This window comes from Camelina sativa, chromosome 1 (assembly GCF_030686135.1).
Source record: "Camelina sativa cultivar CO46 ecotype springtype chromosome 1, ASM3068613v1".
NCBI lineage: Eukaryota > Viridiplantae > Streptophyta > Magnoliopsida > Brassicales > Brassicaceae > Camelina > Camelina sativa.
The window spans coordinates 11,343,958-11,356,653 of NC_141880.1; the positions used below are offsets into that span (position 1 = coordinate 11,343,958).

Genomic DNA, 12,696 nt, shown 5'->3' on the forward strand with positions numbered 1-12,696 from the left:
CGTACTAGCCGTCCGTACACCGTCGGCCGTACCGAAGCCAACCACCGTTAGTCGTCCGTACCGTCGACCGTACCTAGTTCCAAGGCCGCGATCGATAGCCCATGTTTGATTCTACATTGATCAAGTATGGAGCATGAAGATCCTTATTCCAACGATGAACCATGGTACGAAGAACATCATGGTAGCGAACCGGAAGCCGAAGCTACCGAGGACAAACCATGGTATGACGAACACCATGATACTGATCCGGAACAAGAAGACATTGTGGACGCATCATGGTAAGAAGAGGACTATGAAGAAGGTCTGGGACAAGAGCATGGATCACCGGACCAAAATTGGCCGTCAGCTCCACAAGCTACACCTCATCGCGAGCCATGGCCGTTTAGTGACGAAGACTCCGATGGCGAACACTTGGGTCTTACTATGCACCACCGCGGTATCACCAAGATCTGCAGAAGGAGTACCCGAGATGCACCCACAAAATTCCTACCTGGTAACTGTGCGGATCATCCAGCAAGTCAAGTGCGTACCGTACCCGAACATAAGATCTGCTGAGATGGTCACCACGCGCATCACCGGCCAACAAGTTCACCGCGGGCGAGATAAAACCAAGCCGAGCATTGTGGGACCTTGGGTTAAGTCAAGGGAACAAGCCCCAAGGACGCTGGTGCATTCTCCCGGAGCAACAAGTTTCATGGACGAGTTGATCTCTATCCAATCTCAACTCCAACACCTTGGAGAAATGTTGGGCCAAGTAGAGACATCTTACACCCATGGAGAATCATCACAGAACCAACACTCGGCCCTTGTGTCTTCACCAACATCGGACCCACGAGTTTAACACCGGCCGGAACAAGGTGACTTGACGCAGAACAGGCTGGATACCGACTTGATTGAGGACGACGCCCTAACGGAACAAGCTGACCGTGTGCTGAGCTTAGGACCGGATCACGATCAACAAGTCTGTCCTGAAGGATTCATTGGCCCAGGAGGGATCATAGAGACGCCAGCCGAGCCTCCAGATCACCAAGCTCACACACTCGGAGGTACAAGTTTCGGCAATCATGTGGACCAAGGTCAACTACTTACCGCTTTTGACGTCCGAGCAAACACTCGACCACCACGTTCGGAGCAGACCAGGGTACGTGAATCTTCACCCGGGGCGCGCGATGCCAAAGAAGATTCTGACCGTGTGATCAGTTCCCTATCCGGTGCTGACTCAATAATGGGGAGTTTCAAGCAAGTTGAGCAACCGAAGATGGCCATTGAGGGTCCTTTCAGTCGGTATTATTCTTGACTACTTCAAGTAGTATGCTCCAGCTGGGAGTTACCAATACCGTGCCACCCTTCTCCATCATTAGCGCCAAGGCCGTTACCGCACAAGATCCTAAGGTGAGACATGTTTGCCACTTTGGTGCGGACCAAACGTTTGTGTGGCATCCAGGGGAGCCTCAACATGCAACCAAGGTTCATGAAGGGATAGGGACGACCAGTGCCATTGGCCTTACCGGGGAAGTCTTATCCTTTTTTCTTAAGGCCTTAATTTTTCCTTTTGATCCCGGTAAAATTAGACCTTGGTTGAACTCTTGATGCTGCTGATTTGGTTTCCTTTTGATCCAGGTTTTGGGCAGAGTTTTGAGGTCAAAACATTTTCAAGGGGGAGGGAATGATGGAACCCGGGTCCTGTCCGTACCGCGGTAAGATTCGGTACAGTGGTACCATCGTCTAGCAGCTCGCGTAGGAGCATAAAAGTCGGTCCAGAACATTAATATGGTATCAACAAGGCCCAAGTATCATCAAGGGGAGCAAGGCAAGATCAGATAGTATGCGTCTCAAGGATATCTATTCGATAAGCCAAGCTCCAACCTTAAACCAATGGCTCATGGCTAGCATCACCAATGAAGAGCCTTGGGTGCGAACAGCTTTGGGAAGCTTGATTTGTGTGTCTTCACCATCACGCTAGCGTGAAGACACCCCTAAGTCATAAGAAGGAGCTGTACTCTTTTTCCTACTTCGGGTTTGTCCCAATGGGTTTACCGAAGGGGTTTTAACGAGGCAGCGAGCTCTAGTGCATCTCCACTTCGTTCCCGCTTGGCTCATGACTTGGAAACTTTCATTGACGAGATAATGGGCCAAGGAAGTGAATATCCTACCATCCACGTCCCACCAATGACGTGGAAACCCTATCTCCTTCCTTCCTTTCCTTTATTTCCTTTGAACTCTCTTATGACCGTTGGATGGTCTTTGTTCCCTTTTGCTTTTGCTTTTTACTTTATGGCCAAGTGTATGGATCAGATTCTGGCCACGTTTTCTAGGGTTAAGTGTCCTCTTATGTAAGCCTTGCCTATATAAAGGCCTAAACCCTCATTGTAAAAGGTGAGACTTGAATAGAAATTATTTTCCCAAAGATTGGATCTTTGTTTCTTGTCTCACTCCTCTCTTCCGCTCAAGTCCGGGACTTGGCTCTAGAGAAACCCTAGAAGGCTCAAGAACCGGGTTCAAGACCTTCTAGTCCAACCGTATCACGGCCGTGCCATCTCCCGTGTGTCGTCGACTCAATCCACCGTCCGTTTATCCGCTGCGTCCGTCCGACCGTACGAATCACCGTCCATCCGTCCGTACGCAGCGTCCTTTTCCATCGACTTCCTAACTAGAGCCGAACGAGTCGAGTACCTCCTCGTGACTCTCTCTAGTCCATCTGCGTTCAACCCGCTCACTCGTCCATCTGCCGCGTCCGTACGTCCGTTTATCGCCAGCGTCCGCCGCATCTGACCATCTGTCCATCCGTCCGTGTACCACGACCGAGGATCCGGCATTTCATCAAATTCCCCTCTATTTGACCGACCTTGTTCCAAGCCGTCCCAGTTCACGTCCGTACGCCGTTCCGTTGATCAGAGCAGCAGTCGACTCTCCGTCCGCCACGTCCGACCGTACGTCCGTACATCTGTGCGAACTAGTCACGACCTAGGGTCACATCAGAGCCGGTCGTTACAGTATACCTTACGGTTTCCATGGAACGTTCGTGAGCGAGAATCAGTTGAATGAACAAGCTTCCTGATCGCAGTTGTAATGCAACCCCTAGTTTAAGTTACTCATATTGATTATTTTAGTGATTATTTTAGTGATTATTTTAGTGGTGTTGGCTTCTTTAGCGTGATTATTATTAGTTTTAGTAATGATTCTCTAAATTATTTATAAATGTAGTTGATGATGATGATATAAACAAAGAAATCCAATTTCTATTACCGTAATGAGTTTATCGTAACGTGATAAAAGTCCAATTGGTAATGTACCACTTCCATGTGTGTTTTTTTATTTCAAACTTTATTATATATAAGTATATAACAACATTCAATTTTGATTCAAATGTTATTTATCTATATTGTCGTTACATACCGAAACAGCAATAACTAGATCATTACCTTTGACACGCTAAGGACTCCGTGACTTTGTAACAAATTTAGAATTAGAATTATTGGTTTGTAACCGAAAAAAACTCATTGTCCCACGTGATCCAAAAGCAAAACATTATTGTCCCAGATTCCACTAATTAATTTGTGTGTTACTTTCATAATTGAAAAATTTGTAAATATTAGTAATAAGGTCGAAGTGGTCCATTTTTTTTTCATATAACGTTTTTGCAGCCAATAAAACTTGGGACCCTAAAAAATGTCACGAGAGCGATGAATGATAATCGTCACTAGCTAAAATTAAGTGACTATAATAGTATTCGAAATACTATGGGGGCCATGTATTTGTATGGAGTTTTTGTGTAGTAGTCTGTCAGTCAAAGGTTTGTTCAGTTATTCGCATAATTTCAATAAACCCCTATAACATGATTGGGTCAATGGAATCTAGATTCATCATAGGTAAACTGTGTTTCCTAACAAGAACAACAAATAAACCCTTATATTTACATAAGTCTTGTGTCTTGTGGGTTTCAATTGTAAACTGTAAAGTATGTGTTTTGATATTTGGTGCAGAGAGAATTTTGGAAAACTGGCTGCGAAAAAAAGAGTTGTGGAGTGTTTTAGTTTTTAAGATTGCCTTGAAAATTAGTAAATACGAGTATAATTTGTTAATATATTTTAATTTAATAAACTAGTTGATCAGAAATTTGTACAGATACATGCTCACAAGCGTTAGAAATTTCCGATTACCTTTTATACTAACCAGGTTAGATCCGCCTGATGCGGAGGGATGTTATTCTACAAATTTTGAAATATTTTTAATGTTAAAAATATGATTTTTAATTTTTGAAATGATATTAATCATGAAAATTATGGTTTACACAATGCTAAGATATAGAAATGGACTGAAAAAAACCTACAATGGTTTGTAACTCTGTAGTATCTATATTATTATTATTGAAATACATTTTTGTTTATGCCCTTTTGGTTTTACTTATTTAATTTTTTTACGACATTAACCCCTAAAACAATTCCATAAATAACATTGCAGAGAAACTCAAATACTAAACTTTCTTAAATTGACCAATATTTGTTACATTTATTGTCAAAAAATCTTAACAACATCTATACATTATGATTTTTCCAAAAACAACTCTACCTATTAAAGTTTTAACCCATTAAATCTCAAAAACTATTTTTATGGATGTTAGAATGTCTCAAAATTTAAATGATATATTACAGATTTGTCAAAAAAAAAGTTATAATCTCCATAATTATATTAACATTATTAAATTTCCTAAAGCGAAAATCCAATTTTACAGATATATAATATAAGTGTTAGGAATTTAATTTGTTTATACTTTTTGACCTTACTTTTTCATGGGTTAGAAATTTCCGAATACCTTTTCATTCGACTATATTTATTCCAAAACTCATTTATGACAAGCGTTTTCCAATGAATTGATTTGTTACAAAAACAAGTTGAAATTAGACTATGATGTTATACCATCACCAGAATCATCACAGAAATTCAAACTCCTCTAATCTCTTCTCAAAACTTGATCCACTTTTGCAGTCAACTCAGCAATCTGTTTTGATTTTCCTCCTTCATTACTTCTCACTGTTTTATCATAGTCAACACAACGGTTACTGTTGCTAACAGCTAGGTTCTCAATCAAAATCTCAGCTTCTCCTTCTGTTTTGGTCATGAAGTCCCCATTATTAGTTGTATCCAGGGCCATCTTATACTTCTCATCAACCCCTCTATAGAACGTGTTGATGAGTGATTCTGGTGTGAATCCATGGTGAGGACATTCTCTCTTATAGTCTTTGAACCTTTCCCAAGCCTCATGGAATGACTCAGTAGCATGCTGATGGAAGCCTGAAATCTTATTCCTAAGAAGAGTAGTCCTTGCTTGAGTAAAATACTGTCCCAAGAACTCAGCCTTATACTCATCCCATGTTCGAATGGTATCTCCCTTCAACGACTTAAACCAGCGATGAGCTTTATCACTCAGAGAAAATGAGAACAACCTGCATTTGACAGCATTATCAGGTACCCCTTTCATTCGCGCCGTGCCACATATATCCTCAAAGTACTCCAAATGATAAACTAGGTTCTCTAACGTTAGACCATGAAACTGATTTTGCTTCACTAAACCCAACAATGCCGGTTTGATCTCAAAATCATTTATGACGATTGGAGGATGTTGGATACCTCTCTGGTATATCTCAGCGTTGGGAGCATCATGTTCCCTTAAAGTCTGTCGAACATTTGCTGGTCTTTGATTAAAAGCAGCTAAACGGGCAGCTTCGCGGCGCACAACTTTTCTTTGTGAAGCTACATGGGCAGCCTCTCAACCATCATGAGGATTAACGTTCCCAAGAGGAGGGGGATTCTCAAACTCTCCATGATGTTCATCATCCACATTGCCAACATTTCGACCAGCTAAACCATCAACCATTTCAGCAAGTCTTTTCTTTTTCCTATTCTCTCTTTCAAACTTTCCCAAGTCTTCGTGATATTGTTCTAGGTTTGAAGAGCCTGCTTTGCGGGTCATACACCGGAAAACACGAAAAAGAAAGAAAAAGCTTTGGTTACCAGCTGTAAATAAAAATACTCTAGACTATAAACTAATCATAAATCTCTAGGTAACGCAATTGGTCCCCGGCAACGGCGCCATGTCTGATTGCTCGAGTATTTACCCGATACACTTAACCGCAAGGCTGTATATGCGGGGTCGAATCCACAAGGACCAATGGTACACTAAATATTTGCGAGACTTGTAAATAGCTAAAGCGAACGAAAGTTTGTTTGTTTGGTTTTAGAAATTGTACATAAAAATGCAATAAATAAAATGATTGAACTTATGGAATCAAAACATTGGGCTATAGGGTATTTCAGAGATCAATGACCAATGGAAAATGAAACAAGGAATTCAATAGTTAAGAACCGTTCTAGAACATGAACACAAGATTTGACTAACCCTCTTTCAAGGTATTAATCACTAAAGTTGACTACTCAATTACAAAACTTTCATTTGTAATCTCCTAATCAAATTTGCATTATCATACAAGTTCGGTAAGTTCACAATATCCCCTAACATCAACTTTCGCAGGTTAGAGAAATATTGCTCAATTCATATTGGTTCAAGCATTCTATCGAACACTTGTGATGCATAGAAAGACCTAGAATCTAGAACAAGGTGATCAGTCCTATTCTAGCATTAAGAACATATGAATCAAAGAACCACAAAGAAAATAGAATTCCCAAGCAACAATTAAACCATTAAATCATTTGTTCCCCTACTTAGAACCCTAAAACCCAATTAGGTGACTACTCACACATATTGAAAGCAACAACACAAAGAGAGGAAGAAGACAAAATTAAATTGATTAAATAAAGTGAGGAAAGAGTTTAGAAATCTTCTCCAAATTGTTAAAGAGGATGAATCTCTAATCTCTAGAAATAGCTTACAAAAGTCTCAAGGTGCAGAAAAACTCAGAAAAATAGAATATATCATAGCATATGTTGCTAATTAGGTTTTGGGGGTATTTACCCTTATTAAAATAAAAGATAAAAAATAAAAGATAAAAAAATAAAAAATGAGAATAGAAAAATTTAGAAAAATGAAATAAGTGTCTGAATTGTAGTCAAAACAAACTTCACCAGACTTCAATAGCCTTTGATAGCAGGTTTTTCACACAGGGTATCAATTCCCTATGCAGTTGTAGTACAAAGGGTTATCAATCCAAATGGTTGTTTATGCTAGCAGGAAGGATGCAATCAGAACAATGCAAGTCAAGCCAAGCAATTATGGGTTTGATCTAACAATCCTAAAATAATAAAAGAAAAGAATATAAACAAAGAACCACACGACCTAAGCACTCGATGCAAGCATTTGAGTACAGGATCGGGTGGGGTGATCAAGTAAGCAAATGAAGTATGAACAACTCGAGGGGTTACCTGATGCAGGTTATCTTGTACCTGATCGGGCAAGAGATCGAGTGATGAATGAAAATGCAAGCAATTAAAATATGAAAGCTTCTAAGGATGGGGTAATCGAATCCTAAGTGTTCCTAACCAGTACAGATGCCTTACATGCCTCAAGCAAATATTTCCTAGACAATGAATCTCTAAAATATATTTAAAACACTCTCGTGATAGAAACAATCAACCTTGATCACTCCCCTACCCAACTCTCGTTGGAGAAACATGACCAAGCAGGCATTAAGATCCTATTCATTATTGTCAGTAAACCCCTTACTCATCTAATCTCTTAGGCTAAGTGAGTAAATCTATAGCATTGGTTGATTCAAGCATCTCATCTACACCTATCGGTGGTAAAACACCTTAGATCTAATCTCACCCTCTCGGTTTGTTGACAACATTAAGAACACCAATCTAGAAGGAAATGTATTAAACATATTCAATCAACTAAGACATCCTAACCGATCAAGAACGCAAAATCATCTATCCCATCCCTAGAAACTTTACTTCACTACTCGGAAATCATAGCAAGAAACATAACAACAAATATGAAGGAAAATTGCATTATATTAAACGATAAAGTAGAGGGATAAGAGTACAAGAAAGAAATCTAAAGAAATGATTAAAAGTGATGAAATATAATCCAAAAAAAAGGGAAAAGTGTTTGAAACGCTCAGTTCTCTCACAGAAGCTCTCGCTCTCTGGTTTGAGGGTCTGCGGCATGCTCGTTTGCGAGGAAGGAGAGGAGGGGTTTATATATGGAAACCCCTTTGACCTAGCTTCCTAGACCTGCCCAATGGTCCACTCGATGGGGTACACGAGGATGAAGTCGGGTTACTCCTCAGATAGATCTTCGGGTTGTTCTTCTGGCTCTTGGATCCTCCTCGATCGTGTTGGGGTTCGGACTTGTTCTTCCAGCTTGATGGCTCCTTCGGGTACATGCTCGGGTTTGTCCTTGTTTTTCCCCATTCTAGGCTCTTAAGCACCTGTTTTCATCCAAAATATGCAAATGCAAAAATGCAATACCCTAAATGGCCTAAAAGTGAATTCCTACAATTAATGACCTAAAAATGCTAAGTTAAGGGTATGAACAATGCAAAATCTGGACAAAAAAGGATGCTAAAAACATGTAAACTAGAGAGTTATCAGACCCCCAAACTTAAATCTTGCTAGTCCTCTAGCAAGGAAGTAGGAGGGTGCGGTTTGAAAACGGGGACTCATAACCTTTATATGCTAAGCAAAGGATTCAAGCTATAGTCCTTGAAGATAGTTTAATGGTGCTAAGATCAATCAACGTACTTACAAATATTTTTCTATGCTTATTACCATGCATCGATCTAGTTCAACCTCCATCTAAAAGTAAAGAACATCTCTTTCACATTCAATTAAGTGTTTGGCGAATTCTTACAAATGGAAGGTGAATCAAGTTCAATCGGTTTCAAGGGTAAGACTTTTTAGTAAGGTGGTTTCAAACAAATTATTTGGGTGGTTTTATCTCAAAAGAAGGAATGCTAGACAGTTGTGAAAACTCTCTAAGATTGAGAACAATTTGGGCATACAAAGCTTAACTCTTGATAATCTACCATTTTCTCATTCATTTTTTTTTTTTTATCAAACCCCTAGAATTATACTACCCACATCCTTGATTTTAACTCTTTTTTTTTTTTTTTTACTCCCTAAGGTTTAAACTTTAAACTTCTAGCTCTCTTCTCTCTTTTTTTTTTCTTTTCTTTCTTTGCTAAACTAAATATAAATATGTATATATATATTTTTTTTTCTTTCTTTCTAGGAGACTATAGCAAACACTTTTTCTCTTATTATTTTTTTTTTACTTAGAGACTTAGAGCTAATTGATTCTAACCTTAGGGACTTCTCTTTTTTTTATATATATTCCTCAACCCAACCCCAAATAAACATACTAACCACCTATCTTTCAAAACCGAATCTATTAGCTAGTTCAAATTCTAACTTAGCTAAATCAAGAGGCAGTTCTTTGTCGTTCTCAATACTCTCAAGGTTTCACAACCTATAACACAATGAAAAAGGCCTCGCTCAACAATTCACAACAAGGTTTGAAAGAAAGGTTTGGGTTAATGGGTAGGACAAATAAATCGGGTCAAATGAAAAATATTGGTAAAATGGAGTGCTAACCCGAATTTAGAGTTACCATGAGCAAATATTCAAGTTCCATAAGCAAGACAATTAAAGTTCAAATTAAATGCAATAATATAGAGATGTTCCAATGTTCAAACAAGTGGAGGAAGCATTCAAACGACACAAGGATCTAAGCAAAGATTTTTCATTTTTTTTCCAAAGATTGATCTAGCAACAATGAACTGTGATTAAGGGCTATAGCTTCAATCCTAAGGTTTGATTTTAAACAAGGTAATTTTAATCATTGTCCCCTAAGATGCATATGCAACAATCCTATATGAAACAAACTAGACTCAATCCTAATATGTGAATGCAACTACATGAACGCTTTTTTTTTTTTTTTTAATTTTTCAAATTTTTGTTTTTGGATTTTTCAATGCACATAGATGCAGACTCAAATGAATAAAACTAGCATGCAAAAATTTAAAATAAGAAAATTAAGAAAATAAAACACAAAGTTAAAAATATTTTGGACCCTCCCCCAAACTTAAATTACACAGTCACTGTGTAAATAAAAGTTGGAAAAAGAATCCAAGAATCACACAAGATGAAATAAACTAAATGCAATGTTATTTACGAAGATTGGATGAAAGTGGTACCTCATGGGTTGGTGAAGAAGGAGGTTGAAGCAGCCTCCATACTCGCCAACGTGTAGCCAGGGTCGTCTCCGGCTTCAGCAGGTGCCGGTGTTTGCTCGTCAGAGAGCTCGGGTGATATGCACGGATGACTTACTCGGACCAGCATCCGAGGGGTTGATAGAGGGGGGCATCGCGTAGATCATCGGGTAGGGCATCGGGTAGTATGATGGGTATGGCGGAAGAGGTCCAGAATGATCACTCGTATAGCCACTCGCAGGGTGCATCATATAAGGCATTGTGTATGGAATCTGGTAAGGCGGAGGGAAGAGTCCTGAGTAATCACCCGATTGTGTGCTCGATGGGTGCATCGGGTAAGGCATCGTGTATGGCATCTGGTAAGGCGTCGGATAGGCGTCTGAATGGCTTCTCCGAGATGCTTCTGGTTGGGTGACATCTCCCTCTGCTTGGGGTTCGTATGATGATGCTCGGTAAGGTTTTGGAGGTGGCAGTCCTCGAGTTCCTCCTAGCGGTCCGCTTCTCCCCATCCAAGTTGGTGCGTATGCCGAGTTAGGAGCTGAGGCACAGCTTGCCCTATCTTGCAGCTCCTTGATCTGACCTCCCATAGTCTTCACCTAACCGGTGAGATCCTTCACCTTTCTCACCAAATACTTGTTCATCCTCTTCAGCCATCCGATCCTCTTGTGGGCTTCCCTCACCCCCAACCGGTTGCTTTTGAGAGCACACATACTCCTCAAAATTGAAATCTGCTATCTATCTGTCTTTGACCGGTTTCCTCTCTCTTCTCAGCTTCGGACTCCTCCTCCGGGTTGTACAACTCCTCCAAAGGCAGTGCAAAGTCGATGTTGTCTCCTAGTCGAACCTTGGTGCACATTACATGGGGTAGGATCATTTTGGCGGCTCCGGCGATTGGGTGGACGAACTTGAAGAGCGTCATGTCGTTAGGCCTCTCATAGGCCAAAAATCTCGCCAGCACGAGGTAGTCTACGTGCAGCCATCTCGGATCGTGTACCACTCCCTTCAAGGGCACATCGCATGCCACCAAGATCGGTGTGACCAATCCTCCAATGGAGATCTCTCCGCCTCCTTCTCTTCTCTTAACGGCCCATGACTTGAGGTAGAGGAACTGATCGAGCAGCACAAACACTATGCTAGTATCTGCAACATCTCCAACTAGCGGTGTACCATCTCTAGCATTGTCCAAAACTCCACACAATGCAATATCCAGCAGCTGAAGCTCGTGATCATTCACATTCCCAGTCTCCTCTATAGCAAGAAGAGTGCATGCGAGGGACTTGTAAAAATACCTCAAGACAGGGCTCCTTATTTGAGCGGATTTGGAGCTTGTGGACTTGTAGGGGAGCTTGTCTCCTATTGTCAGCCAAAAGGACCTCATTTCCTCCTTGCTAACCTCCATTCCTTCTCCATTACCAGCTTTGAAACCATACAGCTTCTCCATCTCCTTGAAAGTGAGCCGGTACTCCTTGTTTCTCACAGAGAAGGTGATGAACCCGATCCCCCCATCGGGTAGTAGGGTCGGGTGGTCCTCAAATAATGCAACCGAAGAGTGGAGAGAAAGTGGACCGTTTCCTCCTCATAAGCTTCAAGGTGGGCTCGCATCATGTGGCCCAGGTGGCACATGTCGAACAAGAACTCGACATCCCTAGCGATACCAACCTGCTTCATTGTCTCACGGTGAGGGTATCGGGTACCAACGAAGCTCATCTTCCAAAAAACCTTGAAGAGTTTTGCCGGAGTCTCCATCTCCTTCTGCTTCAGCCTCCGCGAGGCTTGGCGTGTTCTTTCTCTCTGCTCCTCCTCTGCATCTTGATCCTCTTCATGAGCTGCTCTCTCAGCTACCTTTTCAGCCTTCTCAGAAGCCAGTCTCTTTCCTCTTGCAACCGCAGCTCTGCTCTTTAGCCGCGACGTTTGGATCTCCTCTGGCTCTTCTCCACCAGCATCAGAATCGACCTCCATGGGGTCTGTAACGGTTCTCTCGGACGTAGACAGGTCCCTACGTCGAGGAGATCGGCAAACAGCACTCGCCATCGGACTAGGTGAGCGAACTCGACGGTCTACACGATCGGTTGCTCGAGCACCGGATCGGGTGGAAGATCGGGTAGAGCATCGGGTTGGGGAAGCAAAACGTCCAGCCAGCGGTTGGGAATGCGGAACGTTTCCTCTTCCTTGGGATTCTCGAGGTTCGATGGGATCACCTCCGGTTGTAGCAGCAGTGGAGGTCGATCTTCTCCCCTTCCTTTGGTAAGTTTTCGTGTGTGTTCCATTGTCAAATCCTTAAGAAGAAAAAACAACTAAGCCTCGAGGTTAATAGGGTTAGTTCCCAAAGAAAAATTGAAAGTCACTCGAGTTTGAGAGAGAATAGAAAGTAGGGAAAACAAAAAGCTCTAGGGTAGAGAGACTTATCAGTGCTGATGAGGAGGAAAGGTTCGAAACCCTTAAATAGAGTAGGGTTGGTTGGTGGGCTTCGTCGAGAGTGGGCTTGGCTTGTGGAATTCGGACTCCACTCGCTACCCGAGCAGGGACA

General features: G+C 41.5%; 1 non-coding gene across 1 annotated transcript; it reads left to right on the forward strand.

Annotated features, from left to right (window-relative positions):
* The first annotated feature begins 5,207 nt into the window (after positions 1-5,207).
* On the forward strand, positions 5,208-5,314 carry LOC147949779 (small nucleolar RNA R71). The gene has a single exon (XR_015565504.1). It is a non-coding gene; the product is annotated as a small nucleolar RNA R71 (small nucleolar RNA).
* Positions 5,315-12,696: the final 7,382 nt, after the last annotated feature.